At 41.1% G+C, this 19,929-nt stretch overlaps 1 protein-coding gene across 7 annotated transcripts in view; it reads left to right on the forward strand.

Moving 5' to 3' along the window:
- The window catches only part of Itgb6 (integrin subunit beta 6), a 127,749-nt gene that overhangs the window by 33,728 nt on the left and 74,092 nt on the right, over positions 1 to 19,929 (forward strand). The gene's annotated exons all lie outside the window — the stretch shown is intronic.

Raw genomic sequence — 19,929 nt, forward strand, 5'->3', positions numbered from 1 at the left:
ACCACTGTCAAGATCTGCTGCAGACATATTGTCTGGAACCTGAGAGCAAGCCAGACAGAGGCTACCTTCTCCCACACCCCAGAAGAGAAGGTGAAGCTCCTCAATAGCACAAGCCACCACAACCAACCTCCACAAGACCTCTGGGTCTGGAAACTACCAGCCAAGAAAACAGATTGTTTGTTGCTTGCCTTGTTCTGGCCTAGAGCTCAGCAAAAACACATTACACTGGGATGGCTGTATTTAGGACTAAGATTGAAAATATCTACCTCCATCCCAAAAAAATGAGCCAAAACAGGTTTGCTCACAGCAATGAACAGTCCTTGTACTTCCAAGACAGGCTTCCTGGCTGTCCAGACCTGATGCTTCAAATCTCTTCATCTAAAACTGCAGGGGAAGCTGAGCAGACACAACTCAGCCCAGGGCTGCTAAAGGACCCCTGAGATGCCAGTCGCACACTTGTGACATGGCAATGGGTTTCTAGCATCACTCGAATGCCATCTGCTCTTGTCCTGTCCCCAGAGCCTGGAGAAAAGTTGATCACTATTTCAGAGCAGCCAGCCACGTGATGGCCTGCTTCAAGATAACAGGAAAAAGCAGATTGTGGAAATGAGCAAGACAAAGAAGCTCAAAATAAAGTGGAGTTGAAGAAGGGCTTTTGTTTCTGACTTGAATCCAGCTATTAACAGAATGATGTTTAGTAAGTTTCTTAATCTCTCAGTACTAAGCAAAAATTACCTTATTTATTTTCTTGAAGAATAATATTTACCCCACTTCAGAGTTAAGAAATGACATTAGGTATTTCAACAGAGATACCTAAATATAAAGAATTGCAGATTAGGTAAAGATGATTGAATAAACAACTAAAAGAGTGAAAAAATAAAGTAGCACAGCAGTATCAATCAGAGTTAGTAGTGACAATCCTTAGAGCTAGGAAGCAAAGAGAAGGAGATGGGTCACTATAACTGAGAGGCTGTTAGGGGAGAGGTCCCATGTGGCTGAGACTTGGATCTTTGAGGCGCATTGCTGGGCTGATATGGGGATATCTGAGAGGCGTAGTAAGCCTGGCTCTGTGAGTGCTGAAAGCAGCAAGTTGGGTTTGACTTACTGCCATGGTAAGTCTTACTTGCCACTGTTGGGGCAAGGAGACCTCACTGCAGACACATTATTGAAACAGGAAGCCACTAGGGCATGGACAAAAAGGAGCAGGTCCCCCTCCCTCCCAGACTTGTAGCCTCACTGTATTGCCTTCCTGTACCTCCCTGCTGACACAGCCCAACCAAAAGCAGTGTCAAGGCATAAGTAAACTTTTTGGTATCTGCAAACACAGGCAGGGTATGGAGGGCCTTCTACAGCCCAGAAATATCAGCTTAACAAATGATCCTCTCGTACATAGGATTAAATGTATATAAAATGCTTAGCACAGTGCCATGGTAGTTGCTAAATGACTAATATTATCATTATCCTCATTATCATCACTGTCATCACCACTATCAGGAGAGATAAGTGGACTTGGCAATTGGATAGAAGTTAAGGCAGGCTCTGTGAGGTTGATTGTGGATGGTGAATAATTGCTCAATTTCTTTTTGTGAGAGTCCCATTAAGAATATGAGCTTCTAGGTATAATGGAAAGGTCCAACATGATATCAAATAGTAAACCTGTACATGTCCACCCTGGGAAGGCAGAGCAGACTCATCCCTTTTCTTGGTTAAGTCTCCACACAGTACTTGTGTCACTTAGGTAACTGACACACTGGAGGCAGTCACCCCCCTACCCCCTCCCTGAGGTTACATCCACATCCAGTGTGGCCACACCTTCTTCCACCCTTGGTCTTGATAAGTCTGGCCTGGCTGTGGTTTGATCCTTTTTATTCCTGCTGTGTGGGCTTCTGACTTGATCAGAGGCGGCCTGCGAATAAACCCTTCCCTTGCCTGAATACCACATGCTGCTCTCTTTCCTTGGCTGCCAATTTAATATACCTAACAGTATCCATCACCCTTCTCCTCATCCCAGAGCCATATTAGAGTAACAAGGAATAAGAACATCAGGTGAGGCTGGAACTCAACACATCTCCCTTTGGATGTCCTGATGTTGGCTCAAACTCAAAAATATCAAGACCAGGAGCTGCAATCCCTTTCTTCCAACTTCCTCTCAGCCAGGAGTCCTTATCTCATGCCCTGAGCTCATGAGTGCTGTTCCCTCTTCCTGTATAAATGAGAAATTCCATTTTCATAGAGTCTTCTTTCATAGCTGTACATCTGTAAGTTAAGGCTGAAATAGGCTGTGTAATAACTTTAAAATCTTAATGGGTTGAAATGGCAATGTTATTTCCTTACACGTGTTCTGGGGCAACCGCCATGCTCCTTCACACACACACAGTAAGTCACAATGATAGATTTGGGCAAAGTATCTAGACTGAAGATACAGCTCCTCTCAGGAACGTTTCTAGATTCATAGCAGGAAAAAAAAAAGTGACATCCCAGAGCAGCTCTTCAGGCTTCAGCTTAGAAGTAGCATCTATCATACCCACTCATGTTTCATTGGCCAAACAAGCCCACCAACTTCTTCTGAGTTCAAGAAGAGATATATGACACTGATTAAACTTTCAGTGCAAGACACATGGCCAAGCCTGACCTCAATGAGCATGTGTGTATATAAGATTGTCCTAGAGATTACATGATGCTTTGACCCATAAGTTATCACCCTAGTTAAGAATCCCATCACTTCATACCTGTATTATTAAATTTCAGACTGATAAATCAGATGTGTTCCCATGGAACCTTGTGGGTCTCTGTTCTGCTAATGTCTCCTGAGTATATTCATAGTAGAGTAGCAGTCATGCTGAAATTTCCTAAATGTTATCATCCTGTCATTCCCTTGCTCAGAATCTTCACAGCTCCCCATTGCGAATCAGCTCAAATTAGATCCTGCAGCCTGGTGTTCACAGCTTCGGTCTTCCTGCTTTTCCTTTCATGCCCAACTCTATCTCAGCCCCAAGTCTCCAGATCCAGCTGGGCATGGCGGGATTGAGAGTTCAGCTTCACAATTTTCCAATATTGTGCTTATGCTGTTAATCTTTGCTTGGAAACTCCTTTTTAATTCTTTTCTTCTTTTTTCAAATCAGTTTGTGATCTTCCGTTTAAGAGATGTCTCACATCTCCTCTTCAAAAGTTTTTCTCAACTGTGCTCCCTTCTTTATAATTTTTCAAACTCAGAAGTACATTCTTTGCTCTTATTTTTACTGTTGTTTCTAGAATCAATGTGTATTACTGTGAGGAGGGAGCCTGGGATTTTGTATTCCACACATGTCATTTACCTCCAATTTAGATAGGAGGAAATTGAGACCTCAAAAGGGAAAGACTGAGCTGAAAAGTCATTAATTTATTAAGAGGTGAAGTTGGGATAATTCTTTTAACTCTTATTAGTATTCTTCCTCTCTATCACCTTGCCTTTTAAAAATTGTATCCATTCTTCAACAGATGATATGCTACATTAGGGTACTAAAGTCTCATTGTGATGTGTTATACATGACCCTTGACATACATTATCTCTAACAGTAATCTTGTGAGGTAGCAAAGATTCTTATCCTAACAATAAGAAGACTGAAGGCAGAGAAGTCAGGTTCACAATCAAATAATCAATAAATGATATAGCCTGGGTTTATTGAATGCTTATTATGTACTTGTTCTATGCGTATTATGTACTTGTTCTATGTACTTGCCTATTATGTACTAGTTCTCCATTTAAGAAAATTAAAACTTATTGTACTTAAAGGATAAATGTTACAATTTCACCATAGTTTATAACCTCAGATGAGTATTATATTCAAGATGATGGCATTTGTAAAGAACAGGCATTATGGTCTAAGATACTGAGAAAGAGACTGGAATTAAACTTGGCAGTTCAGAATGTACAGACTATGTAAAATCCACATAAATGTGTTGAGTAGGTACTCAACATGGATGATGATGTGCAAGAGACTGGTAAAAAATAAAATGGGCTGTTGGGGATAGGTGATGTTTGGCAGGAACCATCACTTTCTATGGGAGTCTTGCACAGTAAGTAATAGATTTGGGCAAAGTTATAAAAGTCTTTGAATGCTGCGTGAGGCTAATGGGATTTTTGTCCTGTACATTATAAGAAGTTATCAGAGAGTTGATGTGTGAAAGCATTGTTTTAGCCAGTTGTATATTATGTGATGGGGGAACATGGACTTGGAGATGAGACTAGAATCTTAAAGACTGCTAAAAATGGGTTAAGATGTTCATTGTACATTGAGAAGCTGGTCATGGGGATGAGCAGGTTGGGGACTATGAAAATCAATTTTTAGTACAAGAATAATTATTGTCATTTTTCAAAGTGAGGACTGGAAAAGTGAAATGTAAATTACTTAAATTGCTTGTCCAAAAGCAGACAATACTTTTTCTCTGAAACTTCTATGGAAGTTAAGGATATAAAAGTTCTACTCCATGTAGGCGTGGCATGAGGGGATAGAAATTTGCTCCCAAAGTTAAAAAGCTCTTCTCTTTTTGTTTTTGTTTTGTTTTGTTGGCACCTGTACTAGGGCTTGAACTCAGGACTTGGGCACTGTCCTTCAGCTTTTTTGTTCATGGCTGATATACTACCATTTGAGCCATTACCTCCACTTTCAGCTTTTCTTTTTTCTTTTTTGTGATTAGTTGAAGGTAACGTTTTCCCACCAGGGCTAATTTCAAACTATAATCCTCAGATCTCAGTGTCCTGATTAGCTAGGATTATTGGTGTGAGCCACCAACACCATGCTCTTGCTGCTGCTTTATAAGTGACATGCTTCTGACACTTATTTTGAAAGTTTACTCTTTGCTTCCATAAGTGAATTCACAATTCTGTGAGCAGATACATGGGTCTAAATGTGAGTTGCTTACAATCTTATCATCTCAAATTTTATGATTCTTCTTTTTCTCAATAGCATCAGGACTTTTATTTTTTGACATCCAATGTTTGAAAAAATAACTGAGCCAGATTTATTTTAAAATACTCCATTTCCTGAATGATAAGAAAAGATGGTCCATTCCCAAATGCAACTGTGGGCTGCCAAGATGGATCTACACACAATAGTCTAAATTGAGAAGTTAAACCATCCATGGTGTAGTTACTGAGGTCATATCTCCAGTGAAGGTAAAAAACATTGTGGGTTAAATGCAAGTTCAAATTTCAAGAAGTTTTAGTTTTAGACCTTAGAATTATTGTTAGGATGCATTTCTGCAACCTTTCAAGTTTAAGGTCTCTCTTAACTTTAGGGTTGAGAAAGATATGGAAGTATTGACCTAACCAACAACAAACATAATCAAAAGTTGACTGCTTTATGACTGAAAGTTCTTTTTTTAACTCTAAGAAAAATTCAAATTTGTAAATTAGGGAGCAGAAATACAACCCCCCCCAAAAAAACCTATGCTTATGTATGTTTGCTTAAACAAGCAAAAAAATGTCCCTGTTTCTTATATCCTTTGTTGCTTTGATAAAGATATATTTCAAAAGATAACTGACAGGTTCAAAGGTTGAGAGAATTACTACCCTAAAAAAAGTAAACAGTTAATTGGATACTGGTGGCTCATGCCTACAATCCTAACTACTCAGGAGGCTGAACTCTGAGGGTTGTGGTTTGAAGCCAACCTGGGCAAGCAAGTCTGTCAGACTCTTATCTCCAAAAAATGACCACAAACCTTTAAGTAGAGCTGTGGTTTAAGTGGTCAAGAGCTACTTTTGAGCAAAAAAAAACCTCATGCATAGCACTCAGGCCTTGAGTTCAATCCCCAGAACAGTACACACCCAAAAAAGTTGACAATACACCTCCCAGTGTATACTCAGTGTACACTCAGTGTATACTCAGATTACTTTTGGCAGGGCCAATGGACATAATAATCTGGGTGATTCAGAAACCTTTATGTGACCTGCAGATGTATATCCCCTCTCTGTATCTCACTGGAGGAAGAAAAAGAAGTCAATGGATCTGGATGGTCTAGGAAAAGGGTCCTCAGCTTATATGGCCTTACTTAGATACTCTGAAGTGCCTAGGCAAGCAAGCCAGTGATATCCTTGCCCCCAATATCCACTGTGGGAATAGAGAGGGTTTCTGTATATCATCCAAAAGAATGTCCCACAAGATCTTAGTTTTAGCAGCTTTTAACCGGGATGCAATCTCAGGTGATGGAAGCAGGCAGGAGTTCAGTCTACTTTTACCATGGTGGAGGTGGTCTGGGTGACGATGTAGATTTCCCCCAGGTGACTGTCAGGCTGTCTTCAAACTTTACCCATTAGGGTGTGCAGCAGTAGCAGCAGGATCTCTCAGTGGCTCCAAAGGACTGTCACACCTAGTGCTGGGCTGCAAATTCCTACACAGACTGGTTAAGGATACATTGCATAGGCTTGGCAGGCTTGATCTCCACTAGGGTTTTTTGTTTTTGTTTTTGTTTAAGACCATTTAGACAATAGCCCAGGAAATTTTACCAAGATGACAACTTTTTAAACTAGATAGTTCTTTTAATAAGGCTAGGATTTTCTAGGCAGATATAGAGGGCTCAGGCCTGCACTACTATTTTTCATGCCTTTCCTTCTGTCTATTTTGCCACTGTTTTTTAAAACTGACTCTGGTTCCTTGTTCTTAAAAGGGGATAATGGGTGAAGATTTATCTTCTTTAACTTCTTCAAGCTGACTCAGGGGTGTTGATCCTACCTAGCCAGGAACCTCTAACCTATTTTACAAAGAGGCTACCAGGGTTAGATGTCATCAAGAACAATATTTTAACTTTTGACAAATGCACAAACCTTTTCTCCGGCTGTAGCAGCGTAGCTTGTTTAGCACTCTGGTTGGCAAAAACATCTTTCTGGATGGTTAAGGAATGTGATCTCTAGTGACCCTAACAATGCCTAAGTTACCTGTGTAGGTAGAAACACACTCTCGGGTTTACAAACTTTTTCTGAGCAGATGAATTTCATGTAGCTGGTGTCAGCTCAATTACTGACAATTAGGGCTTTGGCACATACTGGGGTTGGGATTTAAACTATCCCCCACATCTTACAACCTTAGCTTTTTAGTACTATCACAGATGACTGACAAGTTCCTGTCCCTTACAAGGTAGTCATGAACATTAGGCATGCTTACAAACTATCTTCCCATGACCTTCTGGCTCTGACAAGCTTTTGAAGGGCCATGCACAAATGACTCTAGGATCTGACATTATTTCTGCCATCCAAGCAGTGGCTTACTGCCTCTGGATGTTCCACCATTACTTTCATCCCAAGAGTGTCTTCTCCACACTGGGATAAATGCTTCATTGGCATTTCCCTTAGTTCGTCACTGGACTTGGAACTCGGGGCCTGAGTACTGTCCCTTAGCTCTCCAGCTTAAGGCTAGCATTCTGCCAGTTTAAGTCCCAAAGCAACTCTGCTTGCTCTTTCAGCACTCTGCTGGCTGAGCAGAGGTGACAGTCTCACAGGGACCTTTTTCTGTCCGGGCTGGCTTCGAACTAGTTTGCAGATCAATGAGTCTCATAAAAGGCCACTTTACTCCAATTAAAAGCAACAAGGTGGTCAACATAGAAGTAGCTTTTAAGCATGCTCTTACCTGGAACTTATTAAGAGCCAAAGTTACATCTAACAAACCTGTAAAAATCCTCTGTGCTTTGCTCTGGGCTTGCTGGAAACTGTTAAAAAAACTTATAAGAGCAAACTGGAATAGCAATTAAGCAATTATTTTGATAATCCTAATTTTTCCTTTGTGCATTTTGAGCCAAATGTTAAAAAACAATTTTACTTTTAAACTTTATATCAAAAATCTATTTCAAATTTTTAAGCTTTTTATTAATCTCTTTTAATATTTATACTTTAGTTTTCATTTGTGTTTTGGAAATATCCCTTAAAATCTTGAGGCTAAGTGTCACTCATTGTCTCTTGGATGCTTGTTTTAAACCAGATACACATTAAAAACTTTTAAACTCAAATGACAATTTTTCCTTAATGCAAAAATTACAATTACCATCACTGTACCAAGAAGCTAGACTTAACACCTTTATGACTTTTAAAAACATCCTAATTGTAAAACATCATTGAAAGCAAGTCATATTATACAAATAAACTTTTTTTTGGTTCTTGAATAAAATACACAGTTTTAGACAGACAGAACAGGTAACGTCTTTGACAGCGTTAAACAAACTTTTACATTTAAAATTTTAAACTCACCCAATTGTTACAGCATGCTGACAATTCTTATCTTGAACATGTTCACAAACATATACAAAACACACACAGATACTAACATGTGCAAAAATCAAAAGCAGTTGTACGTACAATTTTTAAAGTTTTTAAACAAAAATTTAAAACAATTTTTCTTTTAAACTAAGCATCTTTGTTGACCATTTTTCCAGAGCTTGTTTGTTTAGCAAGGCAATTCTTCAATGGGTCTTTTGAATCCCTTCTGTTGGAGGAGGGCTGGGGGAGGGTGTCACCTGATTTTTTTATCCAGTTTTAGACAAGAGCACTTTACAAATTGTTACATTGTCCAGACTAGCTGAAAAGTCCAAACCATGCACACAGCCTTCCACACCCTCCACAAGGACAAAATGAAGCCTGAGGCTTGAAGGCAACCAAACTAGTCCAGCAACCTTTCAGGCCTCACAGGGAGGGGGGCATAGCAGGTCTATGACCGAGCCCAGTCAGAGGCTGGAACTTTTATTCCCCCAGAGATGTTTAAATAAATAACAAAAACACAAATAAACACAAAAACCAAGGATCCACATTTAAAACTAGTACCAAAGGCTGAGTTGGGGACTAATGGGCCCCCAGTTCATCCCTACCAGAACTCTGCGCAGCTCTTACTCAGCAAGCTGAATCCAGAGTCTGCTGAGTGAGCCTACCACCCTCACCCAGCACTTCCCTACCTTAGAAAACAGAACAGAAAACACACCGAAGTAAACAAGACAGACAAGTGGCCACAAAGACAAAATCAGGTCTCAGTGAATGGGGCGACATCTCACCACCATTCACAATGGGACTCAAATCCACTTACCAGGGAACTTGAACCCCCTCTACTCACCTCTGGAGGATTTTTCTTCTAGATTCCTGCAAACGTTGACCCAGGGGCCTTCCAAGGCAGAGGTGAACTCCCAGTCATTTTGGGGCAAGGGAAAAAAGTCCCTAGTGGCCATCTCCTCGACTGACAGGCTCCCCACCACCCATACTCAGAATCCCTGGGCCAAGGCCCGAGGCTAAGATCTTGCTGGTGCCACTTGCAGGTGGTCAGTGGCAGATTCATCCTGCTGTGAGGTCTCCTTGCCAGCCCTTTCAAGTTATTGCTAGATACTGCAGGTTCCTCACCCCTCTACTGCCCCCCTCCCTCTTCTGGGGAATAAGTCGGCCCCTGATGTCATCCTGAAATTCCAAAAGGCTTAAAGTGGGAGAGCAGCTGGGGTGAAAAAAGCTGCTGGCCACCCGTTTTGGGGGCTCTAGGATGCTCTCTTGATCTAAAAATGAAAGTAAGATGAACAAGGAAAAAGAGGCACCGAATTAGAATAACAAACACAGACAAGACAGAGACAGCATGCACGTCGAGATTGGCACCCGAATCCACCCTTAACCTATAGTGGCGTATGGTGGAGGTCCCCGTCCAAAGGCAAAGTTGGTGGAGGCCCAGCGTCCCCACTCAGAAGGTGGCAGAGGGCGGACATCTCCATCCAAAGGCCAAGATGGCGGAGGCCAAGATGGCGGAGGCCCAGCGTCCCCACTCGGGAGGTGGTAGAGGGCAGACGTCCCTGGTGTCCCCATCCAGGAGGGCTTCGGGGAACGTCTTCGACCGGTCCACTGGCACCTTATAGTGCATCTGCCAAGGTTTCTTACCAGTCACAAAACCCCTACTTGCAAGTCAAACATGAAACATTTAACATAAAGCAGCTGCACCCCTACTTACCGGCTGGTTAGACGACTTGCTGATCAGGTGTCTGGGTGGGCTTTTGAGGGGGGCATCCCGGATGAGCCCCCAGATGAAATGTCTGGTTTTTGGATACCCCCTCACAAACCACCAGAGACCACGATCAATGCAAACAGCAAAGAATCGTTTATTGCAAGCTTGAGCTTGGTTCTCTGTGCACTCGGTAACCGGTGACTCTAAGAGGCCCCGAGCACAAAATTAGCACAGCTTTTATAGGATCAAACAAACAAGTTTATGGGGTTTCCACACAAGCAAGTTCACAAGTTCAGCAAGTTCACAAGTTCAGGGGGTTTCAGTCCACCCTGACCACACTTCCCTTTTTCTGATGGAATACTTAGGCAACTGTTCTGCTCTGTAAGGGTGGGCAGGGTTGGTGGCAACCTGCAGTTTTTCCAAGAACTAATTTTCTCTTTGGGGGTTACTCTGAGGGCAGCACAGCTACAGGTTGGTAGGGTTAATCTTAAAATGGAGTTATTTTAGCTCTTCAGGTCTAGCTTGTCTTCTGAGAAATATGGGAAAAAAAGAAACATAGACATAGCAAATATAGCTTTGAAACATGTCTTCACATCTCTCCCCTTACCTGTCATTGAACTCAATTATTTTAAAAAATCGTTATAGTTCAGTCTTTTCTTAGAAAGCCAAACTGAATGAATTGTAGAATTTCTCCCTTTACCCATTTGACATCCCACAAGGTAGGAAAATGACACATTTCCTATATATGCCCTTAGGATTCTTCCTTCATTTCACAACAGCGAAAGAATGGCATTTTTGATACAACATGTCATGATAAAAAGTGAAAGTTCCTTCAGGAGAATGAGTGCATCAACAGAGGGTTAACATACACCTTCAAGAGCACTGTATCAGCAGATTCTGAGAAAGCTGGGAAAAAAACAAATTCAGAATAAAATCCAGCCGTTTCTCTCCTGTTGGTAAGGGATGCTTCCTACCTCAAGAAGAGAGCACAGTTATTACTACTCACTTTTACAAGTAAGGCAGGTAGATGGACAGATAGGCAGATGAGAGCTTGGAGCAACAGGACCAGAGCATACACGAGTAGCAACCAGGATCATCTGCCCATAGAACAGGATGCCACAGGAAAACAATATAGATCGTCATGCCAGGAATTTATTTTATGGGGAAACCAGCTCAAAGCATTCACACTAAAAGGGTAGTGTCTGGAGGGCCTGGGTGGTGTTCCTCACCTCTTTTTGCTCAAGACTAATGCTCTACCACTTTGAGCCACAGCTCTACTTCCAGTTTTCTGGTGGTTAATTGGAGATATGAATCTCAAGGACTTCCCTCCAAGGGCTGGCTTTGAACTGTGAGTCTCATATCTCAGCCTCTTATCTAGCTGGGATTACAGGTGTGAGCCACCAGCCCCTGGCTGCGTCGGAATTTTTGAAGCAGCCAACGTCAAGGCCTGAGTCTGTGTTTAGAGGTTTTCCATGAGGCATAGTTACCCTAATGAAGTGCTTCATCGGGACTATCACTAAAATGGACCTGCCTCTTGACTTTCCTTAGAGAATTTTTTCCAGTAAACTCCACCTTGAAGTCTTTCAGTTGAACAATACATTAAAGTCAGGAGCAGCATTTTCTTAAGAAATCTGGCTACATTATCATCATAAAGCTACTTGTAAATCTAATCCTGTGTCTCCTCAATAGCAGGCTAGAAAATAATTCCACAAGTCCCAATGCCTCCCTTCTCTACTCTAGACCATCTGAAACCATATTAGTTGGAAAGGGGCCAGGGAAGCCAATAAGTACAGGATGACCTAGGTTTTCCCTAGCAAAAGAGGTTTCTGTGTAACTGTTAAACAAAGATGAAAATTTTTCTTCCCTGTGGAGCCTCTTGAAGTGTTTACTAGATTAATGAGTATCATGAATTTCTGATAGGGGAGATTTAATAGTCTATATTAAATAAACTTTAGAATATTTCATTATCAGAGTGAGGATTAACAGCTTTCCTCAGAACATAGTTTGGAAAACCAGACCCCCCTCCATCAATGACATACATAAAAATAAATCATTTTGTCAGCTGAGTTAACATTTAAATCCCATCCTCTTAATCCTTGATTGTCTAAAGCACTTTATGACTGATACTATGCAACAAATGTGCTGCAATCCACCAAGGCTGGAGCTAAGGCCAAGGCTGATCATTATGCTTTCCTTGTTATTGGATATCACCCTATGGATACCCAAGAGAATTTAATTTCACTACATGTCAGCAGGCCAATAACAAAAACACACAGATCCTCCAAAATATTGACTACTAACAGCAACTTCCTAATACCAGAATGCTTTCATTATATGTGTTTTTGTTGGTAGTTTTAAACTGTTGAGGGGTCGGGGGAAGGTAGTACTGACACTTGAAGTCAGGACTTTGTTCTTGCTAGGCAGATATTCTACCTTTTGCATTATTCCAGTCCTTAATATCCCTTATTTTTGAGATAGGGTGTCATGTTTTGAGCAGGCTAGCCTGGACTAACAGGCACATATCAACAAGCCTAACTTTTTCTCTCACAAAGCTATTATTTTTCTCTGGCCTGAAAGGGCAATCCTCCCCATCTCTGCCTCTCAAATAATTGGGATGACAAGCACACTGGCTCATGAGTGTCTCATAAACTTTTATCCCAATTCACCCTAGAAACCTGGTCTTCCCAACCTCTACCTCCTTAATACAACAGATGTGGACCACTGAGGTCCAGAGGAATTTTCAAATCTTTTTTAACTCCATAATATAAAAGAAGTATTACTGGGCATGGTGGCACATAACTGTAATCCCAAAACTCAGAAAGCTGAGTCAGAAGGTTGGACCTGAGTTCAAGGCCAGCCTGGGTTGTAAAAAACAGGGAGACCCTATCTCAATTTTTTTTGAAACAACGTCCTTACTTTGATGTTTAAACTATTGTTGAACCTTTAGCTGCATTATAGCTGAGTGGAGCAGCCTGTTAGTAGCGAGTGGGTACAAGGAAGGAGATGTTAAGATTGGCAGTAAGGGAAGCTCCACAATGTAGCCATGAGGCCACAGAGGCTGCAACACATGCAGGAGGTTTTCATAGTCCCTCAATGCCTCACACCAACAGAAGCCACTTTTGGTCTGATAGTAATTATGTTCAATAGTATATAGATTCATTACTTCTATCATGGTGCAACAACCCAACATACCATCTTTAATAAAACGCCATATCTACTTGCATTTAAAGGCTCTTCTTCTCTTTTCCCCTACTTATTCTTGAGACATCACAGTTTAATGATATTTTGATAAGCTTATTAGAATAATTTATTGCTTAGCCTTTTTATTGATTAAGGCGTTTGTATCATGATCAATCCTTTACTCTCTTTGATTTTATGTAAATGTACAGACAGGATTCACAAACAATCAATAAAGTCCAAAAAGTGGCAGTTGAAAGAAATATATCCTCCACAGATCTGCTCAGTCATTGGCCACCCTTTCTTCCATGTTTTTAAAGCACAGTAACATTCTCTAGTGTTGCAGCTACACAGATTGCATCTCTATAGGCAAAAGAAGTGTTTTCATTTTTCATGGATTTTTTTTTACAGTAAGATTGCCCATCTGACTTGCTTTCTCCTGGTTAGCTTCTGAGATGAGACCCGATCAGGCACATTCAACTCTATGGCTATAGATTTTCCTGCTTTCTAAGAGTGACCTAATGAGGAATAAATATATATTTTTCATATTTTTAATGAAATGTATACACAAAAGGTATAGTCATGCATATACACATACACATTCATGTATATATAGACACACTCACACACACACACACACACACGCACACACACACACATACACATGTGGGTGCTTGTCCCTGAATTTTTCTGCTCATAGCTAGTGCTCTATCACTTGAGACATAGCTCTACTTCCAGATTTGGAGGTAGGTAACTGGAGATAGTGTCTTGAGGACTTTCCTGCTCAGAATGATTTCAACTCATGATCCTCAGAACTGAGCTTCTAAGCAGTTAGGATTATAGGCATGGTTTAGGCAATCTTTATTATTTTTAGCATTTATCGTATCTGTTATCTTTGTTCATTTGTATGTTTACTGCTTGCCACTCCCACCAGAATATAAGCTCCACAAGTCTAAAACCTTTTCAGTTTTAACACTGGTGTGTACCCAGAACAGTGTACCCAGCAACACATTGGAGTTTCCATAGATGTTGCTGAATGGTGAATGAATAAATGAATCAGATTCCATTTTTACAAACAATGCCTCAGCCTGTTGAGATGAGGTGGTTCCCATCAAAGAAAGCATTTGTTCAAAATCAAGGGGCCTAACCCTTGGCTAGATGGCTCAACTCATTTTTTAAAATGAAAAGAAACGGGGAAATGTTGGTCATTTTTGGAAGCTGAGAATGAATGAACACTGAGCAATCAGTCAATCAGCGCAGGTTCACACAGACTCCTATGGCAGACCAGCTGGTTGCTTCATGGATACAAAGTGCATAAAGGATACAAAGAGAACCTCTTTCTCTAAGTCAAGTCAAAAAAGACAAAACCAAAAAAAAAAAAAAACCAAACTTGGGCTTGTTGGAATTTGGGGGGGGGGGAGGGAAACCACAAGCAAAAAGACAGAAAAGGCTCAGGCTTCAAAATCCTTTCTGAACTCTGATGAGTAGGGCTGAAGCTGAAGGGCCACCAACCTCTAACTCCAGTCAGGGAGGGGTAGTGGGAGGGGGGTGAGGGTGAGGGGTGGGGGATGCAGGCAGAGGGCAGTGGTTCAAGCACTAGGAGTCAATCTGAATCATCTCTCAGCCACAGGAAATGCCCGTGGCTGCCTTCTCTGCACACTGTGCCAGCTCTGGCTTCCGGCCAGCACTTTCAGCTTCCCCTAGTGGCCTGGCAGCATGTTTTGTTTCATTTTGTTTGCAAGTGATTTGTACTAGACTTCAAACAGAGAAAGGAAGGATGTACAATGCAGGATGGCCTCTTTGTCTCATTTTTTAGTGGTAAATGATCCTTAGGAAGAACAAAGCAAAACGCAGACAGCTAGATATAGAGCCAGAGCTGGAATCAAGGCCCCATGATAGAGAGACACATTGTTAAGTTTCCTTATAAAGTCTCATTTCTATGAACATTTCTGGTCTACCTGGAGGCAGGCTGCTGGTGGACTCTGAACTCAGGTTGGAAGGCTGCAGCTTGTCTCCAGGGCTGTAACTTGTGAGAAGTATGAGCTGGGATATAGGTTGTGAAGCTTCTCTAAGTCTCAGTTTCTCATCTGGTAAGTGGGCACAAAACCATATGTATTTTATAGGGGTTTTATATGAAGAAAATCATGACATACCAATAAAAATCTTTAGCCTGGCTTGGTACTTAGTAAATAATCACAAATCCTGAATGGAAGCAGAGAGGGGTTTTACCATGAAATGGATGAAGATTTAGTCAGACACTTGCACCCATGGCTGGGAATTGGTGATTCTAGGTGAGGAAGGGCAGGTAGGTTACCAGGAGGAAATACTCCTAGATAAGAATTCCTGGTGAATTACCTACAACTATGTTGGAGGATGGGAGTTTTCATAACTTGTTGTCATGGGTTCCTCCCCCATTTATTTGTAATAAACATCTACTTCACACCTCATTTTGACAGTTGTTTTAAAGGCTCAAGACTATTCTATTTCATTGATATACTAAATTCCGTTTAACAAACTTGTTGATGGGCTTTTAGATTGTGTCTACCTTTTGGCTATTGTGAATAGTGGAGCCTTTAAAACATCTGAAATTCTGATATGTATGACAGTATGGATGAACCTTGAGTTCATAAGTATGAAGTGAAATAATGTAGACACAAAAGGACAAAAGCTGTGTGGTTCTACTTCTTGAGTCTAGATTAGTAAAAATTCATAAGACAGAGAGATGAATGGAGATTGTAAAGGGATATGAGGAAAGGGAAAGGGATGTAGTTCTTATTTAAAGTGTATGGAGTTTCAGTGGAGGATAGTGATGAAGTTCTTCCGATGGATTATGGTAACGTAGCAGATCAAGGTGTGCACATTAAATGTTTAAAATGGAAAATTTTAGGAGACACATTGACACACATAAATGTGGATTTGCAGTGTTTGGAAATGAACTCAGGAACTTGTGCTTAGGTATGCTGCGTCTTTTACGTTTAGTTTGTCTTTCAGATAGGATATTGCACTTTTACCAGGGCTTACCTCAGACTGTGATCCTCCTATCTTTGCCTCCCAAGTTGTTGGGATTAAAAGCAGACTCCACCACACCCAGCCCCTAGGGTATATTTAACCACATTTTTAAAAAAGACACTATCATAGAATGCAAGATCTAGGCCAGAAAATATTTCTCTAGCATTTAGTGTATCGTGAGCGTTATACCTTGGGTTGACTAGAAGTTGTTATCCATCCTTCCTTAAAAGCATATTCCTGCTGGGCACCAGTGGCTCATGCCTGTCATCCTAGCTACTCAGGAGGCTGAGGTCTGAAGATAGCAGAGGGAAGCCAGCCTAGACAAGAAAGTCTGTGACTCTTATCTCCAATTAATCACCAGGGGGAAAAAAGCCAGAAGTGATACTATGGTTCAAGTGGTAGAGTGCTAGCAAAAGGAGCAAAAGGAGCTCAGGAATAGTGCTCAGAGTTCAAGCCCCAGAACAGGCAAAAGAGAAAAAGAAAAAAGAAAAGAATATTCCTTAAGGTCTTGACAAGTGAGACAAAAGTATCCATTTCCAGATTCCTTGCTTACACATGGCTAAGCCAACCATAGAATTCTACAAAGACATCACACATAAAGTGGTCTCTAAGACATGCAAATGCAACACATGTACTTACACTGTTTTCTTTTGGCTACCCACTATCCAGGATTCTCCCAGAAGGCACGTGAGGGTAGAATACTCATCACTAGTGCTTGAATAAAAGCAGGTAACACGGCAACTTAGTTCAAGCTGACAGTCATTTCTAACTGAGGTCTGCAGATTTCTAGTTGGTTTCTAGCCAGACTTAGCATCATTTCTTCTCCCAGGAGTATTTGAGGAACACTGGGGCAAGTGAGGCTGGGCTTTAACCTGTCATCCCTTGATTGAGGTGAGTGGCTGGGTCCAGGAAAGACCCAAGCTAAATGCAGTGAGTCAGGCAGGTTCAGATAGCTTCCTGCCCTCAGAGACAGCTGAACACATTCATTCTGAATTGGCCAACTAAAGGCCAGCTGGGGGCAGGGCACAGAGGGGTGGCATCCCGGGTCCAGTGCTGTGGCTTTCAGTCTACCTGCCCCTCAGCTCAGACCCTTGGAGAGGGTCAGACTTCTGGGTGGAGTCTATCTCCAGGTTGGGCTCTGAGTAACTCAAATGGTGGTGTTCTATCCTATGGATTCAACCAGACTGTCTGAAGTTGCAGCTGGTGTGATAGAAGGAAAGAGACTCTCTTAACTACCCAGAAGAAATAGGAATTTGTAGCAAGAATGCACATTGCTATGAAGTAAACAAGATTTTGGATAAAGCTAGGAAGAACCAAGTCTTAGTGAGATCCAGCCTGGAAAGACATTGGGATCCACAGCAGCTCTAGGCCTGTGTCATGAGCCTTCCCCTTAGAAGAGTTAGTTTGCAGGTCTCACCCTAGTGTTTTCCAGTTCCTATGTCTCAGCTTCTTCTCTCCTGAGTTAACTATGGATAATGGTCCTTCCCCTACCTCCTTTCTACCTGACGTAACTTTCCTCTGACCCTGACTTGTGCTTTCACATACCTGCAGATCCCTCCTAAAAATGACTTGCTCTTCAATATCAGACTCTTCCTCCAGTCTCATTAATCTCTTGCTCACTTGCTCTTGCTCTATCTCTGTCTCTCTGTTTCTCTTTCTGTCTTGCTCTCTCTCTCTGTTCTCATCTTGTCACCTTCATCTCCTGTTACCAACCTCCTGATTTCCATTTGTTTCCCAGTTCAACATTCACATGCCATAATGCCTTCAAACATAGTTTAACTTGCAGTGGATTCAGTTATGTCAACCATATCCCCAAAATGATTCATAAATTTTCAGTTGTATACCATCCTGAGGCACACAGTGAAATCTTTTACCATCATGTTTTTCTTCTACTCAGGACACAAATCATCCTTTTGTCCAGTCTATCTACAATGTATATGCTATTTGCCCATTTGTCACTCAAAAGCCCTTTCAGTTCCTAGAGCAACTATTGTGGCATTGCAGTGCTTGTACTCAAGTAATCTTTATTAATGACCTTGAAGCATAAGAATAGTGATCCGAGAATTCATACATGCCAAAAAGAGCCATAAAGGGCTTTTTTTTTAATTGAAAATGTGAAAGTTCTCAATTTAAGAAATGGAAAAAATGGTGCTCTGAGGCTGCTAAGATCTATGGCAAGAACAAATCAATCCGTGCATTCATGAAGAAACAAAAAGAAATCTGTGCTAGTTTTACTAGACACTTCAAACAGCAAAAGCTACACAGTTCAAGACAAATGCTTGCATAAGATAAGAAAGGCATTGAAAATGAACTGTATAACTTGTGGGTGAGGATGGGAAGTAAAAAATGGGAGAGAGTGAGAGAAGGAGTGACATTGTCAAAAAGAAATGTACTTATTACCTGAGTTATGTGACTGTAAACCCTCTGAACATCGCCTTTACAATACAATAAAAAAATCTAGAAAAAAGAAAAAGCATTAAGATATGTATATATGTATAGAAAATATTATATATAAACCATTATAATATATTATATTATGTATAATAATTATACATACACACATATGATCCAATACTATCCAAGGCTTCAGGGATCCCCTGGGGGTCTGGGAACTTCCCCTTAATATTTAGAACCACTATATGAAGAAAGAGGAAAATATTCCCGTTTCCATTCATTGCACTTAAAGGGTACTGGCAGCTAAGTTCATGTGACAATCAGAGCTTTACCTCTCCATAGTAGTGTAGATGGGGCACTTCCTAGAAAAGGGATTTGGGTACTACATCTTCAGAAGTAAGACTACCTCTTCCCTGTGGCTCTGGAGCAATGCCAACATCAATGCAGAGTGAAACAGTATTTCCTACTTTATTATTCTAACTTCACATTGTCTGTTAAATTCCTCTTTGCATTTTCTCTACCTAAATTTAAGCCTTTTCTCAGCTTTTATCACCACTCAAGTGGGGGAAACATTTTCCCTCTCTTGACTGCATTCTGGGCTTTCTTAAATCATATATCTGTTGACTCAATAGTCATTGAATACCTCCCTTGTAACAAGTAAGATAGTCGTCAATAAAGACACAAATATTCGCTGATTACTTACAAAGTAGGGGGCATTGTGCTGCTTTCTGGGAATAGAAAGATAACTAAGACACAGTTACTGCCTGCTGCATAATAAGAATTCAATAAATATTTGTTGAGTAAATAAGTGCCTTAAAAGAACTCACAGCTCAATGTGAGAGAAGAGAAATTCTGTAGACAACCAGAGTGAAAAGGGCTACCCTGGGGATGTCCAAGAGAAAGGAACACTTGAGAGACAAAATGTTTCTGCCAACATTAAGGTCTACTCTGATACAAGGCCAGTGAACTGAGTGAGCCAGAGGGAGACCGGGCCTAAAGGCAGAAGAGGCTGTGTGACGGACGTGGGAGGGAGGGAGGGAATGTCCATTGGAAGGGCTGCAATTGGGGACCAAAAGTAAATAAATCAGTGTATTATACTTTGAAGACTGGGAAAGAAGTCTTTACATGGGATATTACAGGATACTTAATTTAAAAGTCAAATTTCAGCTTTACTCATTTCACAGGTCAAACTGAGTCGTTGGCATTTTCCCAGGACCTTGTCACTACCTGCATCCAGTTGGCAGACACATAGGAAATCATATCAGCACGCCTACTCATGTTCCATTGGCAAGAACTGGTCACTGGGTTTCTCAACTGCAAAACAGGCTGGGAGAGGGATTCCAACTGTCTTTCAGAAAGAAGAGGTATTTAATACTGCTTAGAGAGACGGCAGATGGAGAGCTGTGTGGGCATCCCT

Source organism: Dipodomys merriami, unplaced genomic scaffold, assembly GCF_024711535.1.
Source record: "Dipodomys merriami isolate MVZ:Mamm:240054 unplaced genomic scaffold, mDipMer1.0.p SCAF_1, whole genome shotgun sequence".
Classification (NCBI taxonomy): domain Eukaryota; kingdom Metazoa; phylum Chordata; class Mammalia; order Rodentia; family Heteromyidae; genus Dipodomys; species Dipodomys merriami.